The sequence below is a fragment of the Cuculus canorus genome, chromosome 10, assembly GCF_017976375.1.
Source record: "Cuculus canorus isolate bCucCan1 chromosome 10, bCucCan1.pri, whole genome shotgun sequence".
Lineage (NCBI taxonomy): Eukaryota > Metazoa > Chordata > Aves > Cuculiformes > Cuculidae > Cuculus > Cuculus canorus.
Window position 1 is genome coordinate 1,579,517 of NC_071410.1, and position 13,804 is coordinate 1,593,320.

The window sequence follows — 13,804 nt, forward strand, 5'->3', positions numbered from 1 at the left end:
AAGAGACAGCGGCTCTCGGCCGACCGCGCCCGGGAAAAGAGGCGCGGGGGCGCCGAAAGGAGGGCTCGTGGTGGCACTTGGTCCTAAAAGGGCTGGAGCCCTCCTGCCGGGGGACAGGCTGGGAGCTGGGGCGGAGCGGCCGGGAAAAGGGGGCCCCGGGAGACCTTAGAGCAGCTTCCAGTGCTGAAAGGGGCTCCGGGAAAGCTGGGGAGGAAATTTTTTCCAAGGGCATAAAGTAATAAGCTAAGGGAATGGCTTCAAATTGGGAGGAGAAGATTCAGACCAGGCACTGGGAAGAAATTGCTCATGATGAGGGGGGAGGCCCTGGCCCAGGGTGCCCAAGCGGTGGCTGCCCCATCCCCGGAGGGGTTCCAGGCCAGGCTGGATGGGGCTTGGAGTGACCTGATCCAGTGGGAGGTGTCCCTGCCCATGGCAGGGGTGGAACTGGATGGGCTGTGAGGTCCCTTCTGACCCAAACCATCCCATGATGTTATGATGGGACACAGGACATACTGAGACAACAGGTCTGGGTGCTAATTCTGTGGAATATGAAAAGCATTAATGCTGACAAGGATACAAAGCGAGGGGTGTTAGACGACTGTGGAAGTGGGTGAAGTAAAGAGGAAGGCAAGAGCTTGTTCCTGGCTCGTCACAATAAGGAGTTGGGTATCTTTTCACAGAATCACAGAATCACCAGGTTGGAAAGGACCCACTGGATCATCGAGTCCAACCATTCCTAACACTCCCTAAACCATGTCCCTCAGCACTTCATCCACCCGTTCCTTAAACACCAGGGAAGGCGACTCGACCCCCTCCCTGGGCAGCTGTTCCAGTACCCGATGACTCTTTCTGTGAAGAATTTTTTTCTGATATCCAACCTGAACCTCCCCTGGCAGAGCTTCAGGCCATTCCCTCTTGTCCTGTTTCTATATCCACTTGCCCATCAGAGCATCTTGAGCTGTCAGACAACCAAGCTTTGGTCTGAAAAGAATCAAAGGCAGATGCTGAAAATCATAGAATCATGGAATCATTGAGGTTGGAAAAGACCTCCAAGATCATCCAGTGCACCCATCAGCCCAGCCCCTCCGTGCCTGCTAAACCATGTCCTACAGTGCCGTGGCTGCATGTGTTTTTAATCCCTCCGGGGTTGGAGACTGCTCCCGTGCCCGGGGCAGCCTCTGCCAGGGCTTCGCCGCTCTGTCAGTAAAGACATTTTTCTAATTTAGTCTAAACCTCCCCTGGCACAACCCAAGGCCATTTCCTCCCATTCTAGCATTCGTTACTTGGGAGCAGAGCCCAGCACCCACCTCACTCCATCCTCCTTTCCGGGAGCTGCAGAGAGCGATGAGGTCTCCCCTCAGCCCCCTCTTCTCCAGCTGAACAAGGCAGAGTGCAGGCTGGAGATCCCTCTGGCACAGCCATTTCAATGGCAATTAACGTAGCAATAAATTTTGCCCTCTTCAGCTGCTTTCACCGGACAGTTTGCACCGATATGTTTCTGTTAACGTGCTTTAAACAAGTTGGAGGCGCATTTTTTAAAGTGGAACTTATGGATGTTTTGTGCACAGCATGGGAATCGGCTTCTGCGTGGATGCAAAATAAATGCATCAGCTCTGCTTCTACAGAAATGCCGTGTAAATTGTGGATTGGAGCAGTTTTAGAGGAAAAAAGGTCAAACTGGACATTTATACGCAAGCTACATAATAAACAAATAAAGCAAATAGCCCTTTAAAATGAATATCCATGTGTTACCCATCTTAGATGTGTTTTTAATGAATATAGGAAATTTTATAATGAATAGAAGAAATGGCTCCTTTATGTCAGAGAATTCCTCTCTGGAGACTGCTGGAAGTGGTTGATTTGCCACCCTGAGCAACCTATGCTAAACAGGACGAAAATAAATTCCCATCCATCTTTTTAAATAAGCAAGCAGTGTGAGGAAGGCTGGAGGTGGTGGAGTCTGCTGAATTTCTAGGCGACTAATAGCTTATCTGGTTAAATAAACGCCATAAAGCCACTCACTGTAATTTTAATTTTATTCATATCAGCCCATTAAGTGAATATATTCTCTGCAAATTGATAGCAAACAGCGAAGGAACAGATAAAATCATCCTCAGCTTGCATCTCTGTGTATTTGGTACTTGCTGAAGTGTTCTCCCTGTCTTCTCTTTCTTTGTGTTTGATTGTCTAGGCTTCACTAATGGTTTTGAATTTTACATTTGTTTTGGGGAGGAAACAAGCTGGTGCTACCGTTATGCTTTAGTATCACTGAAAATGTACCTTCGGTGCTGGTGTGCGGAAAGGTGGCTTTTCTGAGGAGCCCATTACCTTTTCATTGTGCGATCTCAGCTGTTACTCCTGTTTATTTAAGCTTTTGAACACGTACGAGAAGTTCTTTGTCTGAGCAGCTCACTGTAAGGTCTTTTGTGACCCAAAAAGTAAGACTTGGTAGCTGGATGGACTGCCAATTCCAGGTGGAGAAGGAAGGGGAAACCTTTTCCCCTTCACAGGATAACTGGCAAAATCTCTGTCGTAGTCTCTGCCCTGACGTTTCCCCTTCTTTCTACCCCTTCCCCAGGTTTTACAGCACGCGCGTGGCTGCTGGCCTGATGCTGGTGCAGCCGCGCAGTAGCTCTGCTTTTGCCCTGTGAAATAACGTGGATCAGCGCATTGCGTGTTTTAGGTTGGTTGATGAGGAATTAATAGTTCTTCACACCTGTAAAATAGGTTGAAACCTTCAAAAAAGGGTTCAGAGGAACAATAAGCTGCTCCTCTGTTTTAAGTCACCTCATACTTCTGTCACTAATACTTAGCTCCTCATTTCACTGATGAATCTGAAGTAAAATTCCTTAATACCAGCTCAGGTTTAAGGCTTGTGACCACTTCAGAAAAGGGAGAAAATAAGCCCAAGGTGGGACTTGGTGAATCCTGACCTGCTTTCTGCCTTCTTGTGCTCTGGGAACACAAGTTTGTTTTCACCATCATTTCACCTTTGTGAGAATTCTTGGAATCTTCAGCACTCCATCTCAGGAATCTTATAACTCCATGGGATCTAATTAATCTGCAGCGAAGCGTATCTAATGCCCCGGGGACTTGATTTCTGAAGTGGAATATTTGTATTTAATTTTGGGAGATCCTCTGAAAGGGACCCATCAGGATGCGATTTGGAAATTTGAAATAGATTGCATTAAATGAACGTTGCTGCTGAAGGCAGCAATTCAAGGACTATTTTGACTCCTCAGGGTCTGCATTTATTCATTGCCAGCTAAACTTTAGAAGTTATGACTAGCGGTGTTGTGTGATAGACGGCAGCCTGATTCCCCATCAGGAGCACACTGTGTCCAATATCCAGAATAAAGGAGGTCTTGGGGGGGTGAATGGTGAGCATTTTTCACACTGAAGGCTATCAGACCTCTCAGCTTTGATTATTACAAGAATTCCTTTGTAGGCAATAATGCAGCATTTTAGCAATCGGAAAAATCCTTTTCCTAAAGGATTTCATTAAATATTTCCCCCCCCTTTAATTTTCCATTCTAAAAACACCTTATGTCCTAGCAAAGCATTCACTGGTAATTCTAGAGTACATGATGTCTGATGGAAAAGCTTACAGAGCCCCAGCGAGTTCCTAGTGAGCCTTAGGATGAAAGATCTAAAAACTGCCCACATTCCACAAGCTCCAGGGCTCCTTTAAAACCAAAATTGCTTCAAGTACAAAATCTGTTCCCACACCGTGGAAAATAAATGACCGAATCTTTGCTGCCTGGATCTAACATTTGGGTTTGTTTGGAGTGACAGTAAGGGGAAATTGTTTTTCAGCAGAAACTGGAAACTCTACGGCTGAAGGCACATGAGCGTTTGTTCCAGATGGCAAAGATGCATCGGAGAAATTTTTGGCGTGTAGTGACCAAACTGCTTGGAAAGAAGGCCCTGATTAGGTGTGTCAGCAATTACAGAGCAGCGTGGAACAAGTCTGAGGGGAGTTTTAGTGATATTTGGAATTCCTGGAGAGCCGTCGGGACCGTGCAAGGACAGCGGTGAGGCCAGGTTTCCCCCGTGGAGACAGGCGGTGCTCATCTCGAGCCACCAGCTTGGGAAAAGCTGGAATTTGAGGAAATGATCACCCAGGCTGTGCTTTCGGTCTAGAGAGGAAGAGGATAGAGGCACAAACAGCAGTGGTATCGGATGGGGGGTGGATCCGGGCCTGGGAAGAAGGAATTGAAAAGAGCAGAATATAAGCTGAGAGAATATTTGGAGAAAGGAAAAGGAAACAAAAAAGAAACAGCCGAAATGGGAAGTGGAAATGAGTCAGGAGGGAGGGAAGAGAGCACGAATAGGAAGAAATCTGGGCTTATAAAGGAAGGGCAGTCTCGGGAATGGAAAAGGAGAGTTAAGGAGAGTCCATCTTAACAAAACAATAGCAAGGAACACAGCCAAAAACATGCTCATGCTTCCAGTAGAAAATTTTGAATTGTAATTTCTATTTTTTCTTTGCTAATTTGACTGCTTTAGGTGAGCAATAAAAAAAGAGGGTAAGAAAGAAAAAATAGTAAAGAAATGGTAAAGAAAATCATTTGCCGAGAAAGGGGAGAAAAGAGAGATAACACGAATATTACAATTACACCATATTCCAGTCTGAACATGGGCAGAGGAGGTTGCTGGAAGGCTCGAATAACAAAAACCCTGCCACATACAGGTGGACACAGTAAACACCTGGATGCACAAACCCCCTCCAAACCAACAAACTGCTTATCATCGCGATTACCAGCTGCTCTGGATTTCTAGTGCCAGCCCATAATAAACACATTCCCACCCTCCCCTACTTTCCTGGCACTAATAATGATGATTATGGTTATTTTAATTAGTGTCTAGCAAAGCCTCCCATCTCTTGCATTCGTTAGGACCTGCGAACAAGGTCTTGGAAGGCACTGGCTTCATCTGCTCGTGTTCTCTACAAACGCGGTGTGTACACTGCAGGAGGGACCGAGGCAAGGCAACCTGGCAAACACAGTTTTATCAAACAGCGCTTTGTTGGAAGTGCCTGTGCTTAGATCCTCAAAAGCAAACAGTGTGCACTGGGGCAGGTTTTCCACCAGCATGGGCTGGCGTGGCTCCATCCGCCCTGGTGGAATTAGGAGGGCTTTCTTCAACCAAGGATTGGGTCCATCGAGAGCAAACCAGTGCCCTGTGCTGTGTATTTTGAAAGAAGCACAGTGGGAAAAGCTGGGAGGGTGTCAGGAGCAGGGATTTCCCCTGAAGGCAGAGGAACCGTACTGGCCGCTCTGCTCACACAGCTGCGCTCAGCCCCGTCCCAGAGACTTGGCTGTTTGTTTGCTGTTGAACCCCACAAACAAGTCGTCACCAGCAGAAATAGTTTAACACTAATCAACACTACCCAAACCCCATCAGAGGTGATGGGTTATACCAGCACTCCGCTCCACGTTCTGTGTAGTTTTGTCCCCTGTGTCATTAAGAAACTAATGCCATTTTAAGTCAAAAAATAAACCCAAGTTAGGAGGTTTTATTTTGAGTCCAGAAACATCCACAGGACTTTCTGCCCTCTCCCTGGGCACAGTGGTTCATATTCCTGGTACAACCGGAACAGTAGGAATATTACAGAAAAGAAGAGACATATCTTTTGAAGAAAACGAAGACAGATTCTTGTTATCAGTAGGGCCAGTCAGAAGGGATTGGCAAAGAATCTTGGCAGGTGAAGGAGATATAGATGGACACCACATTTTGCCATCTGTGCTTCCTTCTCCAAGGTGGACCCAGAACCCTGCTGCACATCTCTCCCATGGAACCCGCCACCCCATAGCAGAAACTCATTGCACAGAAGTTCTCATGTAAAATCCTACACAAACTCATAGAATCATGGAATGGTTTGGGTTAGAAGGGACCTTAAAGCCCATCCAGTTCCATGGGCAGGGACACCTCCCCCTAGATCAGGGGCTCCAAGCCCCATCCAACCTGGTCTTGAACCCCTCCAGGGATGGGGCAGCCACCGCTGCTCTGGGCAATCTGGACCAGGGCCTCCCCACACTCACAGCAAAACATTTCTTCCTGAGATCTCCTCTCCATCTCCCCTCTTTCAGCTGAAAACCGTTACACCTCATCCTATCATCACTGGATCCACAAAGCTGATGGTACAAAGTGATGATAAAGGTGCAAAACAGAAGCCCTCTGCCGCGCCCAATAAACATACCTTGTGTTTATGGCTGCTGGAAGTGGCAAGGGATGAAGTTCAGTGCCCGGGCAATTTGCACAGAGCATCTGTTTTGTGCTTCTTTCGCTCACGTAGCACAGGGTGTGAACACCACGAGTGCTGACCCGGAGCTGCGGCCGCACCGTCCCTCGCACAGCCATCAGGTCTGACCGAGTTCACTGCAAACACAACAGGATCTAATAGGAAAAATGAACTAAACCCCGGGTTGTTGCTGCAGCCCTGCTCCTGACCTCTGTGTCAGGGTGAAGGAGAGCGTCACCCTGTCACCCACACCGGGAGCAGGGACAGACGGAGCTCCCACATTGCTCAGTGCCAATAATAAGGACAGAGGATGTCAGGGAGCACTGAGAGGCAGCGCGGCTCCTCTGGAGCTCCACACAGGATGCGATCAGCCGTGGCAAACTAATTGCACTCCAGCTGCTTTGGAAATGAGGGAGAAAAACAGCTGGAAAGGCCTCCGCAGGGCTGGGAGGATCCCTGGAGGCTGAGGGTGCTGGTAGTTTCTGAGGGTCAGGAGCACTCGGCTGCCTGGGTCATCGTCGAGCTGACTGCCTGCTTATATTCAGCAGCAGCACTGACTCTTCGCTGAACTCAGCCCTTGTAATTAACACATTAACATTTGCTCTTTGATGACATTCCAGAGGAGAGCAACTGGTCCCAGAGGCTCTGCAGAGCCTTGGAGAAGTATGTGCAACGCCGGAGCTGCTGGCCTTCTGGCCAAGGGGAACACGGCACCCTCCAGCTCTCCTTCACTGTCTAGCTGATGGCCACGGCCCCAAGCGCTGCCTGAGCACCAGCGCTTTCCTGGCCTGAAAACCTGGAGCAAGGCAGTTATTGCTTGCTTCTCTTCGCCCCAGCTTGGAGCTGCCGCTTCTGCAGGAGGAGATGGCTGGGAGACACCTGCTTGGTCTCTCCCACATGCCTTCACCACCTTCTGCAAGGGCTTTCTGCTCAGTTCCTCCTCAGATTATTCAGCAAGGGCTCAGATAGGAATCAAACATCCCAATTCAGTCTAATTCCAAACACTAGCTGTGTTTACCCATAAATTTATAGCTCTTCCCCCAAGCCAAGAAGAAAACAAACAAAAAGCCCCAAACAAGCTGAAGAACTCTGTGTCTCAACAAAGCGCTTGGGACAGGCAGGCCCAAGCAAGTGCCAGGGAAAGTGCAAGCAATACGGCACCGTACCTTTTGCTCTGGACTGAGATGGTTTCGGGGTTGTCCTATGCAGATATAGGAGCTGGACTTGATCATCCTCATGGGTCTGTTCCAACTCGGGTCATTCTGAGAGCCTGTGATCCAGCTGAAGGAAATCATGGGCTCCTTGCAAACAGCTTCTCCTTGCCAAAGGGGGCCCATCCCACCTCATTCGCTGGTGTTGCAGCATCCTCAGAACACGCAGGAGATGCGTTGGATATTTCAGTGGTGGGAAGGCTCGGGCTTGGAGGAGCTGGAGTGGAGTCATTGCTCCCAGGGTAAATACACAGGCAATTCTTCAGCTGACCTGGTAGCTGTGCCAGTAGAGCTAAGTCACGTCTGACGTGAATATAGTCGTAGTTCAAAGTAATCCGAGTAGCTGGGTCCTCAGAAATACTCAAAACAACCATAACTTAAGCATGTTAGAACTGGAGGATGCTTGACCTTGCTCTAGCAAGAAAAGGAGAAAGCCAACATGAATCCACCAGTAGCTCTTATAAACCAAACTGAAAATGTTTAAAACAACATCATTGACATGTTTTACTGTTGCTTTACACAAACATAAAATTTGTAAGCTGCTGAAGAATCAGGATCCTGTATTTTTATCCCAAAGACAGGAGATTTGGAAGGAGGGGGTATGCTCCCTGGGCAAGGCAGGGCAGGGGCTCGTTTCCTGCTACATGGAACTCAGCTGCCAAGGGTCTTTGGAGAGTGGGAATGAAGCATTAGAGCCAGCTTCTGAAAAACAGAGGGGAGGGGAAGACAAAAAAGAAATCAAGCAAGGAGAATAAATTTGAACTGCAAAATTATAGTCTGCATTGAAATTTCCACATTTGGAATTGATTTTTTCCATCAGACAAAAGGCTGAGATTTCAGTTGTTGAAATGTTGGCCTCTTTTTAAACTTGCTCTAAAAGCCATATCTGGATGAGCTGCAGGTGAACCATCAGCAATAAGGGCCTGATGCAACCCAAAAATACTTTCATGCCCAGTGTAATGTGATTCTTTTCTCTTTGTTGCGTGGTTTTGTCTCCTGTTGTGCATGTGGTACAGGTTTCCCACCTTCTGTCAGGAGATGCAGCTTCACTCATTCTTCTGGCTGCTCCTCATTTTCTATCTCCTACCCGTCCCCTCATATCTGCGGAGTAAAACCTGGCTCCCTCATGGCATCGCATTAGCACCGAAGTTCCAACTTAGCTGCGTATGCAAAGAGCGGTGTCTGTGTCCCCTGAGCTGCGTGTGCTGGAAGTGAGCAAAACCGCAGCACCTTCATGAAATATGGCTCGATCAGCGATCTCCCTGCTCGGATTTGACATGGGGTTTCAATTGTTTCACTCTATTTCTCCATTGTCTTTCCTCAGAGCACCATTTCTTTCCTATCTGGCATTTTCTTCACTGTCCCCGAACAACCTCTTTTCCTTGCTCTCCCCTACAATAACCTCATTCCTCATTATTGTTTCCATTCCCTTTTTATTTTTTTCCTACTTGCTGGAGGCTCAGGGGCCCCTGCTCTGCGCTGGGGGTTCCTCTTCCAGCCGCAGCGCTCGGCAGACACGGCAGAGCTGGAGCACCCTCACCTTTGCATCGCATCACTGTCCGTACCGCTGGGGAAGAGGCTCGCCATACTCTCCAATGAGCGCTTTATATCTGCTTTGTGGGAGCCGACGTCATCTATCACAGCACAGAGCAGCGATGGATTGGGGCTTTGATGCAAATCAGAAGCAGCCACATGGCATGAAGGGTTTGGGAGCACTTCAGGCTAAATAAGAGGGGGCAAAAAAGAAGAGAAAAGGAAAAAGATGCAGCTGTGAAGAATACAAATACTGTCTCCTTGAGGAAACCTCCACATTGTACCCGTTACTGCAATCTACTTATTTGTTCAGGGCTAATTCTCTCCCTTCTGAGGTTGGCATGCATCTGGTTTTCCATGCTCAGAGAGCAGATGGGAAGGTCTGAGCAGCAGTGCTCTGCGCGAGGTTGCTGCGTAAGGAGTCCTTCTCTGCTGTTTGGTGACAGAAACGATTGCTGTGTGAGAGGACCTGCTATTCAAATGAATAAGGACCCTCCAGTGCATGAGAAAGCAGGAAAAAAAATTGGCCTCTTCCAACTTTCCCCATCTTCTCTTGCTGTGAAAAAAAGTCTGCGCTGCCTTCCCCACTGCAGCTATTATGAGCGCCTTGCGATGGAGCCTGCTGGACCTGGGAAGGTTCTACATGGAGAAAAGCTCCTCTGCAGAAACACGGAGCCCTCGCTTTACCGAGTTTCCTGCAAATGCCGGGCTCTGGAGACAGTGCTGGTGGGTCCAGAGGCTGCAATAGAGGCCCTGAGCTGCTGCCAGCTGAGATCCTCCACGAGGATCCACGTGAGGCTCGTCTCCGACGCTCCAGCAGTGAATTTTCCCATAGTCTGCAAGAAAAGCAGAAGACAGAAAGTGAAGTGTAAGCAGCGTGAGGAGCAGTTATGTTGCTACAAGTGTGCCCTGAAGCTGCCTCCACACCTGGAGCCCAGCGAGGCAGCGCTTCTGGTTGCCACCGTGGCTTGCTGGTGGTGAGCTCAGGATGAACCTTTGGCTGGTGGTGAGCTGAGGATGGACATTGTAGCTGGTGAAAGCTGGCTGAGAGTAGCCCAGCGCTCAGGCCTCGGTTGCTGCCTCACTTCTTCATTTACACACTGGGAATAATGGTCCGTCCCTGCTGGAAGTTACAAGCCTGAGTTTGTTAGAGGTTACTCTTTTGTGGTGACAATGGGGTGAGATAAGTACAGCAGTGATGGAGGACAGTTTTCTGTTAGAGCTGTAAGTGGAGGGCGATCAGCGGCTCTCTGCCAGGAGCCAATTCAAGACCCCAAACTGAACCCCCCCTCTGCTCCAGCCAAACCCCACAGATGAGCATCTCCCTGGTCACCACGTGGCTCCAGAGGTCCCACATCACAGGTGACATCAACATCAGCCTACATTAAACCAGCAAACAGAACCCTTTAGCTTTGCATCCAACTTCCAACTCATTCTTACGATGGTGGGCAAAGCAGCATCACACAGTGAAATGCATGAAGGAGGAGATCCAAGAACAGATTCCCCATAGCACAGCCTCACAGTACAGCCAGAAATACCTTTGTGTTGGAAATAAAAAGCTTGGAATGACCCTCTTTGCTCTTGTTCATCCTAAACACTTCACTTGGAGCCGAGGGAGAGGCTCCAAAAATGAAGTAGTTGGAGCTGTGTGTGGTGTGGCGTGGCCGGTGACGCCAGGAGCGAGCACAAACCCGCATCCTTCCCCCACCGCGTGTCCTCGGTGTCTGTTCCGGCCATTTCTCTGAAAACAAAAACACACAGCACATATTTGAGAGAACTACAGGACTCTTGTTTCATAGAAAAAATGAAGCAATATGCTTTTCACTTCCTCTCTTTGCAGTTCCTTCAGCCTTTCCCCCCAAACCGGGCTGGCTGGGTGCCACGGCCGTGCCAGCAGCGCAGCCTCCGGGTGCACACGTGCAGGGGGAAAACATCCACAAGCCTGGCCTTTTCCGACAGCATCACTCAACAAGGTTTGTTAAACCCTTGTCTTATTAAAAGTTACACAGCCAAAGCTTTAAAATCCCCTTTCTGATGGAAAAAATGCTGGCTTTACGGGAACCTGCTGGGAATACAGACCCTGATCCCTGATGGCTCTGGGAGAGGGGCAGAGGTATGGTCTTTCCAACATTGGGGACTGTTGTTCACCTACGGCATAGCTGCCTTTTCACTGCCGCCCTTGGATAAACGGGTTTGCATTTATATATAGAATAGAGCAAAAACAATCCTAAAAGCCATGAGTATTTAAATATAGATCCCTTCATCCCGAAGCAGCCTAAACTGTGTTTATGTGAGCTGGGATGGTAAAGGAGATTCTGCTCAGTGGTGTTTCTGTGCTGAACTTAAAGAAAAGCTCCTGAAGTTTAACATAAAATAAGCAGAAACAAACAGATCTCCCAATTTACTCTTTTCTCAACCAACCTCAAATCTCTCTCTCCCAACAATACCAGGAGCGCAGCCTGGATGGGCTGTATTGATGTAATCTTGGTAGTTTGGATAAAGAGCCTGTAATTGGTAAGGATTTTGGTTTTCCAGGGAAACCAGGGGTCCAAGCATTTGCCTAGTTTCTGTATAATTGAACTAAATTCAGGACTGAAACTTCAGCTGTTGGGCTTCTCTGGTCTGAATTCTCGATTAGTTCTCAACTTTAACTTTTTATCATCACTAACCTCAGTTTTCTGGGGGAGGCGGGGTGGGTGAACAGCTTCCCTCCGCTTGCTGCCGAGAGAACGCTTCAGTTAGAAGAAGCAGGTGAGATACCTTTATCAAAGTCAAGAAGCTCCTTGTAGATGGCGTGACTGCAGCTACGATGTTTTGCTCCTTTCTGTCTGCCTTGGTGCAGGAGGACTATCACAGAGAGAGCTTTTCCAGCTGTAATGGCTCATACCCTTTACTGCTTCTTTTTTTTCCCCCCTTGCATCTATCAATTAACACTCCCAATTTCCTTCTCACTGCAAGAGTCACTTTACCAACACAAGGTGCCCTCCGTGAGCGTGATGTATAACGGCTATCACTTGCTACGGCTCTCCTCGTTGGATCACAGCTGTTTTAGAGGGACAACCTGTAGAAATAAACAGGGGAAAATCAAAACACATCACCCCGCTGCAGGAGCAGCAGCTGTGGCAGAGGTGATGAGCTCAGGCAGCCCTCACTGGAGGCTGATGAGATCAGTGCCTTCGTATTTCTGCAAGCTCGGTGCGATATTGAACATTTGCAAGGAGCTGGGGCTGTTTCGTCAGAACTTTCCACCACAGGAGAGTGTGATGTTTCTTAGAAAATTAATTTGGGAGAATGCCACAGCTGAATTGTTGGTGCCACTTTCTGTGGCTGTGGGTTCTCCTGCCCAGGACTGACCGGCTGCAGCATCCTCTGCTATGGACCAGCCAGCAAGGCGGAGCCCGTAGAGATGCAGCAGGGACACTTGTTGACCCGCTGAACAAGCCTAAATCATAAGGATCTTTTAGTCTTAATTGCAGTGAAAGCAAAATTCACCGTCAGCTCAGCAATTCAGATTTGACCAGGCTCCTGGTAGATCACAAGATAAAAGTGCCCAGGACCTCAGGATGTGCAGACCTGTCCCCCAAGCCGTTGGCAACTGTTTCTCAGTGCCTCTCTTTTATCCGTTCACAGCCCTGGCGTCTGTTTTTCCTGCCACAGGATATGATTAACTCTGACTGGAGTCATCGCGCTGCATCCCGAAGCAGAAAATCCACCTGAATTCAGCACAATTGTCCTGCCTGCATCGGCTCTCGCCCAGCGTGGGACCGAGCAGACCTCGTGTGTGGGGGTCTTCAGGGCAGGTCTGAGCCACCGCAACACGGGAGAGGGACTGTGCCTGCAGTCTTGGTCCCCTTGGTCTCCAGGCAGGGCAGAGGGTTGATGCCCCAGGGTCAGCCTGGAGCCAGGACCGCGTGCTCTCCTGCGCAGGTGAGGATGCTGCTCTGGTTTGTACGGAAGCTGCAGGGCTGCCCTTCCCACCTGAACACCCAGAAAAGGGCGAGGAGGAACATAAACCAGCTCTGAAGTCCTGTGAACCTCTGGCATGGTGAGCGGGAGTGATGAAGGACACGGAGGCATGTGGGAGGAGATGCTGCTGACAGCAGGCACGGCCTCAAGGCCAATTATGGGGAATGTCTCATTCCATTTTCCTTGAAAAATGGTGGTGAAAGGGCAGCGTTGCATTTTTCAGCCCTCGCTCACACAAGCAGTGCGTGCTCATCACTGCAGCCAGCTTCCTGCCATGAGTAATGGGGAAGGAGGAAAGGGCAGAAAGGAGGGACTGTCTCATTTCAGAAAGGAAATCCCTGCTGGCTCCTGGGATGGATGCGATTCTGCAGCAGAGCTGGGCCACGCACTCGCCTTCTGCAATAACTGCTCACAAATCGAGCGGCTCTCAAGTTCATCTTTTGCAGCAGCTCCAGCACGGGATTGCTGGACAAGATAGAACATCTGCCAAAACCCTGCCTCGTGCGGCGAGCCATTCCCGAATCGGTTGCACAGGGCAAGGCTGAGCCTTTTGCCCTTGGTCCTACAAGGCGTTATCGGGGGGCTCACAGGGGCTGCCCGGTAGACGTTAAACTCCAGCAGAGCATCACAACAACTCACTGCTCACAAACAAAGGGCTTTCGATGCTCTAAACTAAAAACAAACTCTGTGTAGCCTTCAACATCCCTAGCAGAGACACACAGCAGCGTTCCTGGAAGCAGAGTTAATATTAATGGCAAAAATAGGGTGTTTTTGCGACCTCCTCCCCTTTATCTCCCCCCACCTCGTGAACATCCATCTGGAATATATTTCTTAAACTAACAAGGGCTCC

The 13,804-nt window shown here is 48.9% G+C and overlaps 1 long non-coding RNA gene across 1 annotated transcript; it reads right to left on the reverse strand.

Moving 5' to 3' along the window:
* Positions 1 to 2,081: 2,081 nt before the first annotated feature.
* Positions 2,082 to 10,197, reverse strand: LOC128853156 (uncharacterized). Its single transcript, XR_008451471.1, has 4 exons — positions 9,916 to 10,197; positions 7,411 to 9,824; positions 6,203 to 6,381; positions 2,082 to 4,201 (listed from the first exon to the last, which is right to left on the reverse strand). It is a non-coding gene; the product is annotated as an uncharacterized LOC128853156 (long non-coding RNA).
* Between the last annotated feature and the right edge of the window lie 3,607 nt (positions 10,198 to 13,804).